This window comes from Eublepharis macularius, chromosome 5, assembly GCF_028583425.1.
Source record: "Eublepharis macularius isolate TG4126 chromosome 5, MPM_Emac_v1.0, whole genome shotgun sequence".
Classification (NCBI taxonomy): Eukaryota; Metazoa; Chordata; class Lepidosauria; order Squamata; family Eublepharidae; genus Eublepharis; species Eublepharis macularius.
Genome location: NC_072794.1, coordinates 96,684,183 through 96,705,493, shown reverse-complemented (window position 1 = coordinate 96,705,493; position 21,311 = coordinate 96,684,183). Strand labels below are relative to the sequence as shown.

Here is a 21,311-nt window from a genome sequence, read left to right as displayed (position 1 = left end):
CGACTAGCCAAGAGAAAGATGTATCTCTCTCCGGGAAAGCTTACAGCAATTAGTCTTCAGACCTGTCAAACAGATAAGTTCTTTGAACCAGCTGTTTATCAGTACATTTATTTATATAGGGTTCAATATTGCTTTGCAACTCTTTATCAAACACACAGACACCTGTCTAGTTTATTTCACTTTATTGAAAATACACCCTAGTTTTTTAATGAAGCAAGTAATCAAAATATAAATGGCTATTAATCAGGGTGGATTTGATTTAAATCAAACTGATTTAAATCACGATTTAAATCACGATTTAAATCACTAGTCAGTAAGGCTTGATTTAAATCATAGTTTTCTACATAAAGACTCATTCGGGCCACCAGGCCTTGCATTTCTTTGTTGCAGTGTTTGCATTTTGCACGCATGCCTGCCTTACCGATAGGTAAAGGAACTTCATTAAAGTATTCCCAAACTGGGTCTCTTTTACGGCCTGCTGCCATTATAGGTTTTTTCCTCCAAGGAAAGAATGTGATAAACCTCAGGTCATACACACAAAAAATCCAGAGACTTGTGCAGTATTGTGCTCAAAAAGTTTCACTTTCATTTTGTACTGCTTGCCCCTCCCTCCTCACACTTAGTTTCTTCTTGTGCAGATCTATTCCACTCCAAACAATCAGAAAAATATTGTTTCTATTCACTGAACTTCTTGAAACTTAGCACTGGAGGGGTTGATTCTGTCTTCATAGGTTTGTAGAACAATAGGATTAAGGTCTTTTTCTCAACTCTGTTCATGTTATAACATTTTTGCTGTGAAGAAGAGGCATGTGATCTCTGCTGAGCTGACACAAATTCCGTTTTGAGAACTGCAAAACTAAGCATCTGTGATAATATCTTGTAGGCAGAGAAACTGCCCAATAATCTTACAAAAACCTCTGGAAGAGCATGACATTGTGAATGGATTAATGGAATTTATTTACCAAAAAAATTAAACGTATACAGCCTTATTCTACATAATTAAAAACTAATCTTTATTTCATGATGGAATAACCTTTGGATGGTAATATATTTTCCTCAAAAAGCATTTTATTTAAAAAATCCAATTTAAATAAAAAAAATCCGATTTAAATTAAAAAAATCCGATTTTTTTGATTTTTTAAAAAAATCATTGATTTTTATCCACCCTGCTATTAATATAAATCCTATAAAAACAGAACACAGAAAGGCAATGAGAAATAAGTTTTCTAACATTTCTTAATAAATCCCAAGTTTAACATGCTCAAAGTTTCTATGAAATACATAGGTAAAATAAGTTCTCACCTAAATTCTCTCAAGAGATTTCTTCCATCAGGACCCTACCATTCTATCTGTGTTTGCAACTTTATACCTCATCATACGCCAATATTTAAGGTCTGTTCACATGATAGCACAAACAAATAATGATTAGTTTGACGCTTCACTGAATATTCATAATTTCTGTGGTACAGCCTTCCAATTAGTAAAAAATTACGTTATATTCAGATCTGCAAAAGAAAACTATAAATCTCTGAGAAGTGTCAGGAAAAGTTAAGTTGAGCGATCACCATTGGTTGAATCTCTGATAGAGGAACATTAATCTCGAATAGAGTCCACTATTTTAATTAACTGTCAAAGGATGAAAGCACACCTGTTGAATTACCTAACACATAGAAAAAAATACACAGACAGTTCATACAAAGTTTAAAAGTTCATCTAGAGAATATAAGAGCTTGGCCTAGTATTGTTCAGTATTGATTATTATCATGTGATTTTAATCTATATTAGTATAACAGAGGGTCTGCCCCAGTGAAGTGAACAGCAGGGAGCACAGAGTCTAGCAAAAGAAGCATAAGTTAATTAGGCATGCAAAAAGAGAATTTGAGAAGATTGCTAAAAACAAGATGAACAATAAACATTTCTTTAAATATATCCAGAGCAGGAAACTAGCCAGAGAAGCTGTTGGGCCTTCGGATGACCAAGGTATAAAAGTATTACTAAAGGAAGAAGGGGAGGTGACAGAGAAGCTAAGGGAATTATTTACATTTGTGTTCACTGTGGAAAGTGTAGGGCAGTTACCCAGACCACAAGTACTATTTTCATAATGGGAGTATGAAGAACTGAGTCAAATTGAGGTGACAGAAGATGAAGTTATATACCTATTGATGAAATTAAAAACGATTAAGTCTTCAGGTCCAGATGGTGTACATTAGGGAACTCAAATGTAAGATTGTTGCTCTACTAACCAGTATATGAGCAAGTTTCAAGTCCAGTAGCACCTTAAAGAGTCAGGTTCCCTTCATCAGATATATGTGAAATAAAAAAGAGTGACCTAATTTAAATTGAAAACTTCTGTCATCTTAAAAAAAAAAGTTGAAATATTTAAAATTAATTTTTTAAATCAGTCTTCCTAATTGCTTGAAGTTCTTATGTCTGGGCTTGTCCTTAAGCTTGAAGCTATCGTGTTCCTGTACTGTTTGTAATCCCAGGTCTACTTTTCTGAAGAGAGGTATGTGAAATATTTGATACAACAGTTGTGTTTTAGAAGTCCTATTTCTGGATGGGCATGTGGGTGTTGGGTGTTGCTGTTGCTGTTGATATGTGAACATAAGACTAGTGATACATGTGGCCCCATCTTAAAGGCTGTAAGGGAAGACTGGCTGTATTGTTATTTGCAAATTTCTTAAAGGTAAAACAGTTCTCAATTTAGACTGAAAAAACAAAGGTAATGTCTCTAAAGGTGGAAGCAATCCCTCCCCCAGCCCCTGAATTTATATTAGTAGGTTTAAAGTGACAAAAAAACCCTGATCTGAGGTAGCTGTACAAAACAGTTTCAAAAAATTAAGATTTTATATGGTTATTTTATGTTGTGCAAGGCGGCGGTACTTTTATATGCTACTACAGGTTGGATTTTTAATATGTTAGGAAATCATATACTTATTAATATGTGGATTGTGTGACAGCTTCCATTACTTTATCCTCTTTTCAAATATATGATCTAATAACTTTAGCCATTGTACTTCATGGGCTATCTTGGATTTTCGGTAGCATAGGAAGAAGTCTGTAGTTAGATACCAGGGGTGCCTTTCATTAGTGTTAGCCCTTCCTGGGCAGGAAAGATCTCGCTACTGTAGTGCATGCCCTGGTAACAGCTATATTAAACTACTACAATGTGCTCTGCCTGGGGCTGCTATTGAAAACTGTCGAGAAGCTTCAATTGGTATAGAATGCTGTGACCAGAATGCTGACTGGAGTGGGTCATGGGGACCATACCATTCTGCTCTTGTTCCATCTGCACTGGCTTTCAGTTTGCTTCCATGCCCAATTCAAAGTACTTTAAAGCCCAATATTGTTTGGGACCAGCATATTTTAAGGACTGCTTCTCCCATATGAACCTACTCATTCACTCCAGTCATCTTCAGGGGCCCCACTTTGGGAGCCCTCATCATCTGTGGGTAGATGGGTTGCAACCTGAAAAAGGGCCGTCTTAATTGTGGCATGAAAACTTTGGAACTCTCTCCCCAGATAGATTCACCTGTCCCCCTCTATTGCTGTGATCTGCCAGCAGGTGAAGCCTTTTTGTTTTGTCTGGCATACCTCCAATAAGTCTTGGCCTCCTGACGTTTTTTTTATTGTGTGTCTGTGTGTGCGTTTATCGATTTTTTTATGCTATTTTAAGAATTGTTTTACATTTAAATTGTTTTAAATAGTTTTTAATTTTTTTAGTATTTTAACATTTGCTGCCTTGGGGATTCTATTTTGGGTAGGAAGGCGGCATAAAAATGTTTTAAATACATAAATAAAGATGGTACCTAGAATCCTGTATCTCCAATATGTGGACTCTAATATTGAGAAAACAGGAAGAGATTTTCCATTTGTCTCTATCAAGAAAGTGTGGAGTGGTAGCATTCTAAATAAATCATTTGGCCAATGGGTGAGACTCTCATGTAGAGCAGATCTAAAAATAATCACCCACTTCTACAAACATAAGAAGTGCTGATTCAGGAATTGGAAATGCTAGCTGCATTACTGAAACAGGCCTTACCAAACTTGTAAGAAGGAAGCCTGTCTCCCCCCCTCCCCCCACCTCGAACATGAGCACTGCATCAAAAGGACACGATTGCTTTGTATATGACAATATTTTTATGTGTAAGGAATTAGCATAGTTTGTCAGAATTAATTTAAAATGAGATACTGGTTTAATTTGACACTAATCTACCAGTAGATCCATAACAACGATTCAGTTACATTCTGTAGTGTTGGTTAATCTATCTACTGGTGTTTGGAAAATGGGCTTTGAATATCTTTTTTCGTGTGTTTTGCTAGTGGCAGTCCAGTGTTGTTGCCAGGAGAGCTGCATTACTTTGCTCCACTTTATCTATGGCAACTGTTTTTTTTTTTAAAAAAAAGGGAAAATGTTCTATTGCTTAGACAATACAGTAGTTTACTTGTAGGAACTCCTTTTCTGTATAAATTCATTTAAATTCAGTTATTTAGCTTATTAAGAAAAATATAAAATTTACTAATTACTTCTAATTTTAAAATCTTGCACTCAGGTACTCAACCGAATTTTTCTTGTATTGTCTATTGACTGTTATCAGTACAGTCCTAAGCAGAATTACACCCTTCTTTAACTTCAGTAGACTTAGAAGAATGCAGCTAATATGTTCAAGGTTGCATTGTAAGTTCAATAACAGAATGTCCTGGGAAGTTAAAATCTTTGGTTTCTGAATGTTCCTTATAGTCTTTTCTTCCATTTTTTTCTAGTATATTTCTATAATTGTATAAATAGCAGAAGTCTCTTGTTTGTGAGTATGTATATTATACTGGAAAACACATAACTGACTGAGCCCTTGTTTGTATATCTAATGTTATAGCATTGTCCAACTAGAGATAGACTGGTGTGTGTTACCAGGCTTGGCTCCTAAGTTTCTCTGTATTTCTAGAATTTATTTTCTGCATTACTAGTCCCTAAAGGCTCATGGCATAGCTGTCTGAGTAGCACTTTAGGTTGGGGTTGTGTTTCTAAACAAGGACAGAGTGCTGTGGGGGCCATAATTATCAGGGTTAGTTATTCTTTAAAGAGCTTCTGGAAAGGTTTTAAGTGAGAGACGTAAATAACAGTAAAGATCCTATATCTTTCTTATATTCTTTACTGTTGTAACTTGCATCTGTATTTTTCTCTAGTTTGGTTGATGTATGCTTTTCTCACTGAGTTGTATTGTAGGTTCTTGAATGCTTATTTCAAGTCTTTCATGTGTATGTCCTGTTCGAAGGTCTAGAGCAAATGCTGAATCTATAGCTATAGATGATTGGCTGTGTGCTATGCCGTGGGTGATAGCTATGGATATGCATAGGGATCACTGGCTTTCTGGTGTAAAATCATGACATTAGCTTCTGATTGGGTTGAAAATACTTATGTATGTACCATATCTCTGATTGGAGTCAGTGGTAAAAACTGCCGTTTGACAGCCAGGGAAGCAAAAGTTTCCCTTTTAAAAGGAACTCAACTCTTTACTTATATCTCTAGCAGTTGAGCCCTCTTGTTCTTTGTTATTTCATTTTTAAATTAATCAAGAATTAGACGACATAGGTAACTGCTTTTTTCTGGGTTACTTTGTATCTTGTAAATGAAACCAGTAAAAAAACTTTGTATATTTAAGTGCTGTATAAATAATAATAGAATAAGTATAAAAAGCCACAGTAAGAGAGAAGGTATGGCATCCCTCTTTCGTTTAACATCCCAAAATGGGACATTGAGAATCTTTCCATCCCAGTAAAGTGCAGCTGCCCATGGCATTCTTGGTTAGAGCAGTGACTGTGTACTACTTTTGCAGTGTGAGCTTTCATGTTGGTATGTGAGGCTTCTGCCAAAGTCTTTGCTCATGTGCCTTTTCTCCCAGACTGTTTTCCTTGTAGCTTGCTGTAAGGGTTGCTTGCTGAAGGGAAAAATGTTTGCCTGTGATATTTTGTGTTGCAAGCATGAGTAATTGATACTGTAGATTCTATAACAAAATGGTTTAATCATATCTTTGGCTTTGCAGTTCTTGAGCTCCATGCTTATAAGCTTCAACTTTTTTTCTTTTTTGGATGTCATAAATAATTTTGCAGGAGGTTTGCTTTAAAAATGCATTTTAACACAGTCTTTTTGATAAATCTGTACAGCTGTACGCATAATACCTTTAGTTAGTGCTTGGGCTACACAAATGGTTCAGTTTTGGAGTTATAGCAGCACTTACATTTTTGGCTTTAAGATCTGTTTTTTGAACAAATCAAGTGTTTAACTCTGTGAAATGATGAAAAGAAGAAGAGAGAAATTTGGAGCACCATCTCTACGGATCCAGTAAGGACTATTTTGCAAAATAGATTTAGTAGAACTGTGAATCTATCAGGATCAACAACTATAACCTTAAATTGGATATTATTTTAAGAATATTTTGGCAAACTCAAACTTTGATTTGATTTTTCATAACAAGTAGTAATTAATGTGCTTTGCTGACAGAATATAGAGATAATATAATACCAAATTCATATTCTTTAGCATTTTTATATAATGGAGAAAATTTTAAATATTCTCCTTGTATTCATAATTGTAAAGTGACTAATTGCATATTGAACTTTCCTGTTTTATATTTTAAAGTTCTAGAGTTAGGGAATCTAGCCCAGTCTTAATATAGCTGGATTACTAATTGCTTTAAGTCTCAGGGCAAAGTAAAACAAAAGATTGTGACTAATTCACTGGAGTACACTTCCAGAGAAGTCCTCTTCTAGGGAAGAAAAACTTAGTATTTCCTTACTATTGGAAGATCCTGAGAGAGCCTCACTTGCAGGTCGTGCAAATGCCAATTGAAAGATTGTGGTTGATGTAGGTGGAGGATTGTTTGCTTCAGTAATGTGTAAATTCCCATTCGATTTTTAAACATATTCACATTGAAGGGTTTCATTTAATCTAGCGTTTACTCATAAAATGCTTTTGGATTGGTTGTTATTGACAATCATGTGTAGCCTAAGTACTTTAAAACACAATCTGTTTACTATAGATACAGATTCTAAAAATGCTTTATAGATACGTAAATGTGTTGGTGACTAGATACATTATATTCTTTCTGTTCTTTCTCTGTATATTTGTGTTTAAAAACTAAACAGGACAACTTTTGTCACTGATTGTTTTTTACTGTGATACTTTGTCAGAATCTCCTCTCCTTTCCTCTCCCACTGCCGAGGAAGTGATGCCCTTCAGCATGTGTTCTCTCCTACATCTGCTCCAGGTCTGCAGCATCTTAAAATCCCACTTAGTGCTGATTGTGCCCTTGCTACTTCTCCTCTAGTATTTTACATCAGCCCACAACCTCAGAGCAACCCTGGTAGTCCCTGCTACAACAATCCACTTCAGTGGAGGTAAGAAGGAATTTCGAGTGTGAATGTCTGTTGCTTAATACAGTAGTCCATAGTCTTTTACTTGATTCATTAAAAATGTGGCAGAGCCAGACCTCTTGAGTTAACAAGGGCTTAACTTCCTTTCCTTCTTGCCTGGCCTCAGTCTAGGTAAAGTGGATTTTTTTTCTTTCTGTTTCTGCTTTTTTGCACTCTAAGGAGTGTAGAAAAGAATATTCTGTGGTGTAATTGCAAGGGTTTAAATACTACAATTCATGCTCCCCCCCCCTTCATGAGGTATCCAGGTCTCTCCCATCCTGGAGCGGTGTCTCTATTACATTGGTGAAGCAGCTGGGGTTTCTGCCAGTTTTCCTAACCATCCTTCCCTTCGTGCCATCTCCATTGGCTGTGGTAGCATTACCACTGGCTTGCTGTATAACATTGTTGATTATCTCCATACATTCTTGTGATCCATTCCTGCACTTTAACTGTAAAAAAACTGCATGTGGCTTGTGAGTTGTGATATGGCCATACCCGATCTGGAATAAAGAAGTAAACATTATTCAGAGAAAGTTTCGTTCGTCGTCGGTCTTCAGTGCAGTCCCACATTGGGACTGTGCAGCTGCAGGCCAGCCACCGGAAAGGATTTTTCAAGCTCTCAAACAGTAGAGGGCGCTCTCACACCGCAACACGCATGCGCGGCAGTTCCCGCTGCGTGCCATGTTGCTGGGTGGAGCGATCCCTCTTCCCACAGTTCCTTTCTTGCTGCCGCTGTGAAAGGTTCTTCTTCTTCTGCTCTCTTGTGCCTTTGTAGTTTCCAATCTACAAAATGTCTCAGAAAGCACTTTTTAAGTGTTCACAATGCGATACCAGGATGCTACATTCCGACGGGCATGAACTTTGCCTTCTCTGCTTGGGCGAGGTGCATAATGTCGGGGCCTTCCAACATTGTAAGAGCTTTACCCTGAAAGCCAGAAATCGCGCTGCGTGTCTGAAGGCAGCACTTTGGAAACAATCCCTTACAGGCTCCGCAAAACCAACCGCTAAGTCACCCTCCAAGCAAGAGCCTAAACAGCGCTCCGACAGGGCACCCTCCACTTCGAGGGTGAGTACCCTTGAGCTGTCTCGGATCCTGCCTTTGGTTCCATCTGACCCCCCTTCGGATGCCACATCAGTTCCATCTAAAACCTCAGAACCAAAGTCAGGCTGGAAGAAGCACCACTCCCCAGAGCGTAAAGAGCACCTGGCATCACATTCAAAGAAGTGCCATTCCTCAGAGGGAGGGCATCAGGGGGAACCCTCCATAAAGAAATCTAAGACCAAACACTCCAAAAAACCTGCTTCGACCTCGCATCACCATTGCCACAGGTCTGCCAGCTCCACTCCCTCTCTTATTGTGGAGGAGGACACCCTGAAGGATCCTCTAACTCCATCTCCACCACCTACTCCCTTGTTGCAATGGGAGTTGGATGATTTCAGTCCATCAGGAGAATTCCAACACTTCTCACCAGAACTGGTGCAATACCCCTTTCCTGCAACGGTGGTTCTGAGTAATACACCTTGCTTGGAACCGGTCAGGACACATCAGTTGGGTACCTACATCCAGACACCTAACACATCGGCGTCGTGGCCAATTACTGTTTCCCAGACACAAGCTCCAAGCTGGCAAGACTTCTTGTCATGGCTTCAATCTGCACCAATGCTTCTGTCGGTTCTGCCACAGTCGGGTAATCGGTTCCGATGCCCTCGGTTCCATCTTCATCTGGGTTAGTGGTTCCTATCCAGCCCTCAGTTCTGTACCAGGTTTCTACTGCACCCTCGGTCTCATCTCACTGCTTTGATGCACGAGTTTCCCCACCTTCTGACTCAGATGGAGAAGATGATGCTCAGTCCCAATCGGATGCTATTTCTGAATTGGCCTCAGACCCCTCTCCTGAGGAGACAGCAGGGGATACTATTTCCCCTTCTCCTACTGAAGAGTCTTGTTTGTTTTATGAACAAATGCTTAGGATGGCTTGAGCCCTTGATTTGGACATTTCCTCTGAAACCCCTAAACCCAAAAGTAAAGTGCTCCAAGTCCTATACAATACCTCCCTGGCCTTGGTGGCTTTTCCTGTGGTGGAAGACCACAGGAACGTGTCACACGTAACGTCTGGTAAAAACCTGCCTCTTCCCCTGCGACGTCGAGGAAGATTGAGAACAGCTACAAGCTTCAACAAAAGGTCTGTGTTTTTCTATTTAACCACCCGTGCCCCTCTTCTCTCGTCACAGAGGAGGTGCAGTCCAGACACTGCTATGGCTCCCATTCCTCTTCTGTTGATAAGGAGGGCCGCAAGTTAGATGCCTTAGGCTGGAAGATTTACTCTTCAGCTGCCTTAGAATTTAGAATCGCTATCAGGCCATAATGGGTTCTTATAGCCTCTTCTTGTGGGAACCACCTCTCCAACTATACTCAAGACCTCCCTGAGGAGAAAAGAACCCTCATCAGAGCCCTTCAAGGCGAAGCTACCAGATTGGCCAAGCAGTAGATGTCTGCGGGCAAGCACTCAGCTGACTGCTCAGCACGAGCTATGGCCTCTGCAATAGTTCTCAGACGTCATTCGTGGCTTTGTTTCACTGCATTGCCTCAAGAGAAGAGGAACAAGATGGAGGATTTCCTCTTTGAAGGGGGATCCCTTTTTTCAGAGCAGACAGACGAATTGCTGCAGCAAATGAAGAAAAACCAGCAAACAGCGCGCTCACTGGGTGTGATTGCACCTCAACAACAGCAGCAGCAACAGTACTCGCAGAAATACCGCTACGAGAACAGGTCCTCGTTTAACTACCATCAGAGGTACTTTTACCAACCCTACCAACAACTATCTTATCCCAATTACTCTCATGCAGGCACCAAGAGAACTTCCAAGCCTAGGCCTTGGCAGCAGCATTCTCAGTCCCCTAAGTCAGCACAGGGGCAAAAGCAACTTTTCTGACTGAGTGCCCCCCAGTAGGCCTATCCTCTGTTTGGGGATAGATTAGCCTCCTTCTACCAGGCTTGGGTTGTGATTTCTGTGGATTCTTGGGTCCTTGAGATTGTTCAACAGGGTTACCCCCTAAGGTTCACACAGTTGCCCCAGTTATCCCTCCCTACCAACGTTTCGTCTTGTTCTATTGAAGTCCTCACCCCAGTTATCGAGGAATTGTTCTCCACAGGGGCTATACAACGTGTACCCGCTGGAGACTCTCTGTTTGGCTTTTATTCAAGATATTTCGTTGTTGAGAAAAAGTATGGTGGCCTTCGCCCCATACTGGATTTACATAATTTGAATGTTTTCATTAAAGTTGAAAAGTTCAGAATGCTGACTCTTGCTGGTATTTTACAGTACTTAGAACTAGAAAACTGGTTCTCTGTTTTAGATTTAAAAGATGCTTATTTCCCTATAGCTATACACGCTGAACACAGGAAGTATCTTAGATTTTCCTTTAAGAGAGAAGTTTTCCAGTACACTGTCCTCTGCCCCACGTACTTTTATGAACTGTATGGCAGTAGTTGTTGCTCACCTTAGAACTAGGGGGTGTCGCATTTACCCTTACCTTGATGACTGGCTCCTTGTAGCTCACTCGAGAAACGCCCTTCAAGAGCAAATTACACTCACGGTTCAAATGGTATCCTCCTTTGGCCTTGTAATTAAATGGAAAAAGTCTTTTCTTGCTCCCACTCAGGTGATTCAATTTATTGGTACTACCTTGGATGCCACCCAGGACAAGGCTTTTCTACCTCTTTTCTACTTACATAGATGCACCAGTTTCATGGTGCCTCTAACCACATCTTCTGTCAGCTACAACAGGGGCTGCCATATCTTCTGACGACTAAGGCAGTTAATAGTCTCTTTTTCATTGGATTGCATAAGAGACAAACTGCATATTAGAATTCTGTGTAGTTTCAGATGGGTGGCCATGTTAGTCTATATTAATATAGAACCAAATTGAGTGCAGTAGCACCTTAAAGACCAAGAAAATTGTCCAGGGTGTAAGCTTTAGTGAATCAGATATGGTATCTGATAAAGTGAGCTTCAATTTATAAAAACTTACACCCTGGAAAATTGTATTGGTCTTCAAGGTGCTACTGGACTTGCATTTCACTATACTCTACATGTTAGTAAAAGCTATTGAAATGAGTAGCATATCTAGCATAATTTTTCATTTGTTAGTTTGAATGAATCAATGCTTTGGCTGATTGTATATTTTGAACATTTATTTTTACTTTGTTAGTGAAAGTGGAATGTTTCTGTCTAATTAGTCTGTTGTGAGAAATGTGTAGTGAAAAATTATTGGAACAAACTTAGACATCTGGGCATTAGAGAGATTTTGCTCCCCCAACTGAATTCAGGATAAATATTCATTGGAAACGTACTCCTTTGTAGTCAGAGCAAAAAAATTCCTAGGTGTTTGGTTGCACTGACTATTCTTTTTCAGGTAAGAGACTATGACCCACTTTCATCATATCCCTATCTCATGGAATATGCCCACAATTACTAGTAGGAATTCTCTCACTTTGAACCATACTATGGAAACTTTTCTCACTCCAAACAATCCTATATAGTGTGCTTAATTAGATTTATAATTTTAAAAGATTTGTACATTAATGTAGTAGCTTTTGCATAAGAGAATCCCTTGTGAAAAAAAGGATACATGTTCTCTTGGGAAGCATCCTCTGAGTACTAGTTCAGTGTTCAATAAGGCCCAGAAGGAAGCAAGCAAAACCAGTTTAATAAAATCTTAGCTCTTTTACTTTATTTTAATGGTTTGATAATATGATTTGTGTGTGTGTGTTATGTGTCGTCGAGTCATCTCCGACGTATGGTGACCCTATGAATGAAAGACCTCCAATACGTTCTATCTTTAACAGACTTGCTCAGATCCTGCAAACTGGAGGACGTGGCTTCTTTTATTGAGTCAAGCCATCTCATTTTAGGTCTTCCTTTTTTCTACTGCCTTCCACTTTTCCTAGCATTATTGACTTTTCCAGAGAATCTTGTCTTCTCATGATGTGACCAAAGTATGATAGCTTTAGTCTTGTCATTTTAGCTTCTAAGGAGAATTCAGGCTTGATTTGATCTAGTACACACTTATTTGTCTTTTTGGCTGTCCATGGTATCTGCAAAACTCTCCTCCAGCACTACATTTCAAATGAATCAATTTTCTTCCTGTCAGCTTTCTTTACCATCCAACTTTCACATCCATACATGGCAATGGGGAATACCATAGTTTGGATTATCTTGATCTTGGTTCCCAGAGAGACATCTTTATCTTTAAGGATCTTATCTAGCTCCCTCACAGCTGCTCTTCAAAGTCTCAGTTTTCTTCTGATTTCTTCATTGCAGTCTCCCTGTTGGTTGATGTTTGAGCCAAGGAATAGAAAATCTTGAACAACTTCGACTTCCGGTTTGGGATCCATGAAGGTCTAAAGCAGCTCTAAGAGCTGAGCTGTCTGGGCTGCTGTTTTGGAGGCTAGAGGGGTGAGGATTTGCCCGTAGCCAACTGTTCTCAGGCGGAGAACAGGCATAGAACGCTCAAGAACCTGAGGGCGCGTTGATCTCGGGTGAGGGGGGGTCCTGTGCAACGGACTCTCTCCCGTCCCTTGAGGTCCCACCCGAAGAAAGGTTTTGCCAAGATCTCTACAGCAGTTTTGGAGCCAATTTGGTTGGCATAAGACCTGCATGCCCAAGCTTCATACAGGGACAAGGGGACTTGAAGTGAATTGAATATAGAAACAGTGATTACAACCCGCGAAAACGACTAAGAAGGTAAAGATTACTATCTCTTGATATGGGACAGATTGCTTTAAGAAATAAAGGAAATTTAAAAACTAAACTAAAGGAAATTTAAAAACTGCCACAGATTGATTATAACGAGGGGAAGTTCCGGCAAGAATTTTTTTTAAAAAAAGGACTATGTATAACGGAGTTAGTAGAGAAAGCTGATTATTGTTTACATACCTGCGGAGAGTAAGAGATAGTGGACTGTGGGAAAGTCTCAACATCGCGAGAACTGCTGTGTGTGGCAGAGGAACAGGAAATACATCAGAACAATAGAGAAGCTGGAGAGAAGCGGCCTTTTCTATGTGACAGGAAGTAGAAGATAGCCATTTTGAAGAAGGGAAAGGTCGTGGCTTCAGCGGAAGAGGAAGTAGGCCATCTTGGATTAGAAGTATAGTTGAAATAACCATAGAGAAAAGACGCCCGACATTTTGGACTGTGTAAATGTGTTTTTTTTTTTCTTAAAGGAATAGATCAAATTTGGGACTTTTAAAAGTAAAAGTATATAAAGTTAAACGCCACGGAGTTAAGAAAAAGAGCGGACTCGTGGGAGCGAGGCAAAGCTAGCCCCACGATGTCGAAAAAGGAGTGGCAAGCAGCAATTGAAAGTTTGGATAAAAAAGTTTCAGAAGGAAACAAAGAAGTTAAAAATATGATACAAGAGATGGCAAAAGAGTTTAAAGAGACACTTAAGAAGGAATTGGCGGAACTGACGAAAGGTATGGAAAAAATACAAAACGATTTGCAAGCCACACAGCAAAGAGTTAATGTAGTAGAAAATGCAATGGACACTTTAGCAGACACGCAACGAACTGAGATGAGGGCGATGAGAGGCAGAATGGCTGTAGCAGAAAGTAAACATATGGAGAAACAACTGAGATTTCGTGGTTTGCCGGAAAGTGAAGGAAAATCTGCCCAAGAACAGATTACAGAAGTTTTGGCTGGATACCTGGGGAAAGAGGAAGAAGAAATTGCGGCTTTCCTAGATGTGGTATACAGAATAAATTCAAGATTCGCGACCCAGAGGAAATTACCAAGAGACATGATTGTGCAATTCACGACCAGAAACACAAGAGAAATGATTGTGAGTAAACAATTCCAGGACCCATTGGAGGTCGACGGCAAGGTGGTGATTATTATGAAGGAATTGCCCAGATCGGTGCTGTTAGATCGCAAAAAATATAAAGATTTAGTCCAGATTTTGAAGGACATGAAGATAAGATATAGATGGGAAATACCAGAAGGACTGTCCTTCGAATTTGGAGGAGCTAAAAAGTGCATCAGATCTGAATTGGAGATGGAAAAGTTCATTAGGGACAATGTAAAGGACTTACCAACAACAAGATTATGAGTATGGAGTGCAAAATAATATCTTGGAATGTAAATGGACTTAACTCGCCTAATAAGAGGAAAAATATCTTCCACTGGCTATTAAATCAAAAATGTGACATTGTATGTTTGCAAGAAACCCATATTAAAAAGCAAGATATAAAGTATTTAAAGTTTGCAAAATTGGGAAGTGAATTTGTGGCTGCTTCAAAAAAAAAGAAAAAAGGTGTGGTGTTGTATATAAAAAGAAGAATTACAGCCAAAATTAGTAGTGAGCGATGTGGAAGCCAGATATTTAGCAGTGGAAATTATGTGGAATTTAAAAAAGGTGTTGGTGATTGGAATATATGCACCTAATGGAGCAAAAGAAAATTTTTTTGAGGACTTGGGAAAACAACTGGATGAACTATCTTATGATCAGATAATTTTAGCTGGAGACTTCAATGGAGTTACCAACTTGGATGAAGATAAGAAATCAGGAACTGCACAAAAGAAAAGAGGATTACTACCAAAGTCTTTTTTTGCAATAAAGGAACAAGAGACTTTAGAAGATGTGTGGCGGAGACAGAACCCCAAAACTAGACAATATACATTTTATTCTGCAAGACATTCCACTTTATCACGAATTGACATGATCTGGGCCTCCAAAGACTTAGCGTTATGGACTAAAGATGTGGAAATAATGCCTATGGTAGGCTCAGATCACAACCCAATTATGTGGAGATTTGGGAAAAGAAATAAAAGAAAAGGATGGAGAATAAATGAAGATCTTTTGCATGAAGAAGAAAACATTGAGTTGTTACGAAGAGAGACCAGATTCTTTATACAACATAATATGAATAAGGAAGTTTCGACTAATAAGGTATGGGACACTTATAAAGCAGTGACTAGAGGCATACTAATGGATTTAAATGCAAGAGCTAGAAGGAAAAAAGAGAAGAGGTTAGAGATTATGGAGAAAATAAAAGCCAAAGAGATTCAACTTAAGAAGAGACCGGGAAAAAAGAAGATATATCAGGATATTAAAATCCTACAAGAACAATTGACGGCAATGAATAACAAGGAATTGGAATGGAATCTTAAGAGAATGAACCAGAAGTCGTTTGAGGGTGCAAACAAGCCTGGGAAATATTTGGCGTGGCAACTGAAGAAAAGAAAAGTGAAGAGAATTATAAATAAAATTTGTGAGGAGAATAAGACATATTTGGAACAGGCAGCCCTTAGTAGAGCTTTTTTAAAATTTTATGCAAAGCTGTACCAAAAAAAGGAAGTGAATAAAGACTCTATAACGAGGTATTTGGAAAAGATGAAGCTCCCTGCAATTTCTGAAAGCTGGAGAGAAAAATTGAATAGGGAAGTGACGGAGGAGGAAATAAAAGAGGCAATTCAGTCAACAAAATTAGGAAAGGCACCAGGTCCGGATGGACTAACAGCTAAATTCTATAAAGTAATGGCTAATGAACTGGCGCCTTTCCTGAAAGAAGTGATTAATGGAGTCATGAGAGATCAGAGGATCCCCGATACTTGGGGAGAAGCTAATATATCATTGATTCCTAAGGAGGGACAGGATTTGACCAATGTTAAAAATTATAGACCAAATTCGTTGCTGAACAATGATTACAAAATCTTTGCGAAGATTTTGGCTGAGAGAATAAAAGGATGGATGTCTGAATTTATTGCGGAGGAGCAAGCTGGATTTTTGCCAAATAGACAAATCAAAGACAACTTAAGGACAGTTATAAATGCTATTGAATACTATGACAAGCGTTGTGATAGAGAAGTTGGTTTCTTCTTCGCGGACGCTGAAAAAGCATTTGACAACTTGAACTGGGACTTTATGTTTGCCACTATGGAGAAGCTGCAAATGGGAGAAAAGTTCATACGAGCAGTGAAAGAAATTTATAGGGACCAGAGTGCAGCAATTGTGGTGAATGATGATGTGACTAAAAAATTAACAATAGGTAAAGGTACAAGACAGGGTTGCCCTTTGTCACCATTGTTGTTTATTTTGGTTTTGGAAATATTGATGATTCAGATATGGGAAGATGATGCAATCCGAGGAATAAAAATAAAAGAGTTTTCCTACAAGGTCAGAGCATTTGCGGATGATATAATGTTAATTGTGGACGACCCAATTGAGAACATGCCAAAGGTAATGGAGAAAATAAAGGAATTTGGAGATTTGGCAGGATTTTATGTAAATAAAAGGAAGTCAAAGATACTATGTAAGAATATGACTAAACAGAAACAACAAGAACTAATGGAAATAACGGACTGTGAAGTAACAAATAAGGTGAAATATCTTGGTATTGAACTAACTGTGAAAAACATAGACTTATTTAAGAATAACTATGAGAAATTGTGGATACAAATAGAGCGAGACCTGATAAAATGGAATAAGTTGAATTTGTCATGGTTGGGAAGAATTGCAGCAGTAAAGATGAATGTATTGCCAAGAGTGATATTCTTGTTACAAACAATTCCAATTATTCGAGACTCCAAACAATTCGAAAAATGGCAAAGGAAAATATCGGACTTTGTGTGGGCAAGCAAGAAACCTCGTGTGAAAATGAAAGTATTGCAGAACGCTAAAGAGAGAGGTGGAATGCAGCTGCCCAATCTAAGACTATATCACGAAGCAATATGTTTGGCATGGATAAAAGAATGGATGACGTTGAAAAACCGCAAGTTATTGGCTTTGGAGGGATACAAAAAAACATTTGGATGGCATGCATATTTGTACGATAAAGTAAAAGCAGACTCTATGTTTATACACCACTATATCCGGAGAAGCCTCTTCACAATTTGGAAGAAGTATAAAAATTGCCTACAAGATGGAATTCCTTCCTGGGTGGTTCCGTATGAAGTAATAGATCCGAGAGCTGTTGATAATGAGCAGCAATGTTTAACCTACAAGGAGATAACTCGAGTAGAATTTTCAAAATTGAGAATAAAAACAGAAGAAGAGCTGTCTCCATGTTATGGATGGTTTCAATATAGACAGATCAGAGATCTTTACAATTCGGACTGTTTGAAAGGAGGAATAAGAATGGAGAATTCAGAATTAGAAGATGTAATTTTTCAAGAAGGTTAAAAGGAAATTTCAAGGATTTATAAAGTACTTTTAAAATGGTTTACAGAGGATGAAACAGTAAAAGTCCAGATGGTGAAGTGGGCTATAAATTTTCACAAAGAAATAACAATGGAGGCGTGGGAATACCTGTGGAAAAGGACTTTGAAGATTACAACATGTACAAGTATTAAAGAGAATGTCTACAAAATGATTTATCGTTGGTACTTGACACCAAAGAAAATTGCGCTAGGAAATATTAATATGTCGAATAAATGCTGGAAATGTAAAAAACATGAAGGATCATTATACCACATGTGGTGGACTTGTGAGGTAGCGAAGCAATACTGGGGAGATATAATTGAAGTAATTAATGAGGTTTTGCAAATCCAAATAAATAAGAACCCAGAATTGCTGCTACTGAACTTGGGAATGGAAGATGTTCCAATGCAGTATAGAACATTGTTATTTTACATGATTACAGCAGCAAGACTTTTATATGCGCAGAAATGGAAAGTACAAGAAATACCAACTACAGAAGATTGGATTTATAAATTGCTGTACATGGCTGAGATGGACAAAATGACAAGAAAACTTAAAGATCTTGATCCAGGACAATTTAATGCAGATTGGGAGAAATTGAAACAATATCTAGAAAAAAAAATGGGACGTGAAAGGGGAACTGTGGCAGTTCGAGAATTATTGAAATGTAATAGAAGAAGAAGAGAGAAGTGACTTTACCGGGAAAGGGGGAATATAATTATAGAAATCTAAGCTACTATTGGGGTTATGATAAAAGTAAAAATTATAGAGTATTAAATAATAGATGTTTTACTATGGATACATAAGATATATAAGATTAAGCTAGCTAGATATTATGTATAATATATAGTTTAAGTAAAGAGTATATGATAGATATTTGAGTATAACAGTTACCTTATAGACTTAAAATAAGCTCAGAACAAGAAAAAGTAAAAGATGGGTGTGTAATAGAATATTAGAGTTTAAGTTAATATTAGAATCAGGAGGATTGTGGAAAGTAAAGAGTTTAGATAATCGGAAAGTAAAATGGATGTAATGTTATATTTTTAATATTTTGATTGCTAATATATATGATTATGCTAGCATTATTTTAGGTAGAATATATGGTTTACCTGAGGTATTTAAAGGGAAACTTGTACCATAGAGATATAGAGATATTTTTAGTAGAGATTTAATAAGTTTAGAGAAAAGAGTATTAAGTGTGTGTTTAACAGGGAATATGAGATATTAAGTAATTAAGTAATAAAATAGACTAAGGGTTGGAAAACTGTTGGAAGTCAACTAAAAGGGGGGGAGGAAAGGGAGGGGGTTAGAAATAGACTTACAAGGGGGTAATGAATGTACTGAATGATATTATAATCTAATCCAATAATTTTTTTTTTAAAGAAAATCTTGAACAACTTCAATTTCCTCATTGTCAACTTTAAAATTGTGTAGTTCCTCGGTAGTCATTACTTTTGCCTTCTTGATGTTCAGTTGTAATCCTGCTTTGGCGCTTTCCCCTTTAACCTTCATCAGTAGTCGTTTCAAGTCTTCACTATTTTCTGCTAGTAATGTGGTGTCATCTGCATATCTGAAATTGTTAATGTTCCTCCCATCAATTTTCACTCTACTTTCTTCTAGATCTAATCCAGCTGTCAGGTCGGTTGCCTACAGTCCCTCCATACTGTTACACATTGTAGATAGGATGTTGCAATAGCCTTGTGCACCTGTTCCCCTGTTGCTTTCCAGATTCCAGTACGGCGGAGACCTTATCTTGGATGGCTTGCTGCAGTGGCCTTGGGGCAGCTCCATCCTGATACTCCCATCCTTCTACTGATTACGGTTCTGCTGGATGAGCTAAAATGGTGGGGGGCATGCAGAGGGGTAGTTATAGTGCATCATGTATTCAATGCGTCATTCTTAACAAGGAACCTGTGTACAGCCTTTAATTGCTTCTGTGTATCCTATGGACATATGTATGGCGAAGCCAAGATATCTCAATAAAACCCATTTACTCAAGAGCCTGGATTTCTTGCTGCATGGGTTGGGAGTCAGCTTCAACGTATCCTGTCCTCCATAGACTGACACCAGCTTTCCTTTTGATATAGAGGTTTAACAGGAAGGGAGACAATATGCATCCTTGTCTGACACCCTTGCCAATTGGAAACCATTCTGTTTCCCCATATTCTGTCCTGACAGTAGCCTCTTTTCCAGAGTACAGGTAGCGCATCAAAACAATCAGATGTTGTGGAACCCCCATTTCTTTTAAGACTCTCTATAGCTTTTCATGATTCACACAGTCAAAAGCTTTGCCGTAATCTATAAAACACAGGCTGATTTTCTTCTGAAATACTAATGCTTTTAGTATGCATGTTTTAATTTGTTAGCCACCTTGGTGGCCTTTATGAGGGCAGAAAGGCAGGATATAAATTTGAATTTCAAAAATATTAATAGATCTATGGTGATCCTTGGTTTATAAACATAAATATATAAAAAGAATGAAATAAATTGAGCTGTTTACTGTTTGGGAATGTTAATCTATTTTAGGGTATCCATGGTGTTGAAGAAGGGTGGTCAGGATAGACTTTTCAGTCTTTTAGATGCCACAGAACTTACTAGGGGGAAACAGTGCAGCTTTAAGAGAGGGGGTGCAGTTTCAGACACATAACAGTTTCAAAAGGAGAGTTCTGTCTTTTTCGCAGAAGTGTTTATACTAAATAGAACATCTTCTAAGCCAGAAACTTCTGTGCTGACTGTACTACAGCTTCCTTTAGTCCAAACTGCTTTAAGCCCATAAAGCTATGATTGAAATAATTTAGAAAATCACATCTTGATCTTGGCATGTATTGTGATATAGAAAGGAAATGTTCAAAACAACTTATAAAATAAGAAAAATCTGTAGTGTTTGTTTGGAAAAAATAAGGGCATCAGTCAAAAAACGCTATATGACATTTGCGTAGTTGGGGCTACTTGCTGCTTGCTGATGTTTAACAACTCAGCTGCTGACAAGCTAAGAAAACTCTGTGAGGCTTCTCCCTCACTGGCATCCCATCTGATGGTCTGCTATCCTGTGAGCTCCCCAGTAGGCATCCTCCGACCTCAGATGGGCAGGGAAGGAGGTGCACCACCTTATTCCTTCTGCTCGGAGTGACAACTCAGTCCAACTGCCTCTCCCTGCAATTCCTCCTCATCCTTCACAGGAACCTGACTTTAAATGCCTCCCCTTGCCCTTCTTCTCTCAATCTTCACTCAACCTCCCGGAGTGGCCCATCTCCCAGCTTACGTTTTTTTAAATGACTTTTTATTTCTGAATTTTTTTGTATAACTATAACAACAATACAACGATAACAAGATTCCAAACATTTTAAATTAGATTAAGAGTCAAGTAACAAACATTTTTACAGATGTTAACAATCAATAAAGACAAATTTCTACGTATGTATGTATGTATGTATGTATGTATGTATGTATGTATGTATGTATGTATGTATGTATGTATGTATGTATGTATGTATGTATGTCATTTATAGTCTGCCTTTCTTGCTGAGACTCAAAGCAGATTACACAATATGAGATTAGTACAATCAGTATCAAGTACATTTCAATTCAGTATCAAGGACATTTCATAAATGTCCTTTATATTGTCTTCACAGTCTTTTTGCCATGCATTTTGAGAGGAGTTTGTATAATAAGGATATCAGGCTTTTTACGTTGGGCAA

At 38.3% G+C, this 21,311-nt stretch overlaps 1 protein-coding gene and 1 long non-coding RNA gene across 2 annotated transcripts in view; both read left to right on the top strand.

Annotated features, from left to right (window-relative positions):
• MAST2 (microtubule associated serine/threonine kinase 2) overlaps positions 1-21,311 on the top strand; it is a 422,441-nt gene that overhangs the window by 134,284 nt on the left and 266,846 nt on the right. The window lies entirely within an intron of this gene.
• Positions 5,970-21,311, top strand: part of LOC129330028 (uncharacterized) — a 30,476-nt gene continuing 15,134 nt past the window's right edge. Inside the window, exons 1-2 of the long non-coding RNA XR_008597046.1 lie at positions 5,970-6,340; positions 7,189-7,395. This is a non-coding gene — a long non-coding RNA (uncharacterized LOC129330028). The remainder of the gene's footprint in view (positions 6,341-7,188; positions 7,396-21,311) is intronic.